The sequence below is a fragment of the Poecilia latipinna genome, unplaced genomic scaffold (genome assembly GCF_001443285.1).
Source record: "Poecilia latipinna isolate Pla-1442-1.1 unplaced genomic scaffold, P_latipinna-1.0 Scaffold405, whole genome shotgun sequence".
NCBI classification, from domain to species: domain Eukaryota; kingdom Metazoa; phylum Chordata; class Actinopteri; order Cyprinodontiformes; family Poeciliidae; genus Poecilia; species Poecilia latipinna.
Window position 1 is genome coordinate 22,742 of NW_015113021.1, and position 758 is coordinate 23,499.

The 758-nt window shown below is 42.2% G+C and overlaps 1 long non-coding RNA gene across 3 annotated transcripts in view; it reads left to right on the top strand.

The window, feature by feature from the left end:
* Positions 1 to 268: 268 nt before the first annotated feature.
* The window catches only part of LOC106950509 (uncharacterized), a 12,981-nt gene continuing 12,491 nt past the window's right edge, over positions 269 to 758 (top strand). For all 3 annotated transcript variants that reach the window (XR_001425623.1, XR_001425624.1, XR_001425622.1), the window contains exon 1: positions 269 to 554. This is a non-coding gene — a long non-coding RNA (uncharacterized LOC106950509). The remainder of the gene's footprint in view (positions 555 to 758) is intronic.

Sequence of the window (758 nt, forward strand, 5' to 3'; positions counted from 1 at the left end):
TTAAACGTTTAAAGGGGTGCCAGTCAGGTATCACGGACAGATACATCTGCCCTATTTCTCTATTAAAATGCTCACAATTATGCTATTACAAATATATATATATAAAAAGAATAGACTCACAGGTCACGTGATAGTCTCCACAAAGCAAAACCATCATCTGCACTAGACACAAATGTAAGATTTTAATTTCATTATGGCGCACAAATGATTATTTCAGTATTATTACATTTCCTTGACTTCTATGACTGAGGAGTAACTCTTTGACGTCACACGCTTCTCAGGACTTCCGGCTTGCCACATCGGAGAGGTTGGCACACAGGAGTAGTCCTATTTTTACTTTTGTTTAGTTTTTACCGGTCCACACTCAGCATAAGATAACAATGGTGCGATTATGAACGGACGAGAGATTACACAGCCTCGGATTTTTACGGTAATTGTTCCTGCAACGGACGGCAGCGCTGACAGAATGGCGGCGGTGTTGCTATGACATGTTCTGCCGGGAAGCGGCCATCCTTACAAACGGAAAAGGAACCAGCTTGAACAGCTTCAATCAGGTGAGTTCATACATAGACGAGTTCATACACAGACATAAATTCGTAGATGCCTCATGGGGCGGGTCGGCCCGTTGCTGCGATACGTAACAGCGTCCGCCATATTGAATGTGGAATATGTGCCAGTAAGCTAATACAGGTAAATTGACCGAACTTTACAAAGTGCCGTTCTACAAAGTATTTTAAGTTAATACCTGTCATTGACAC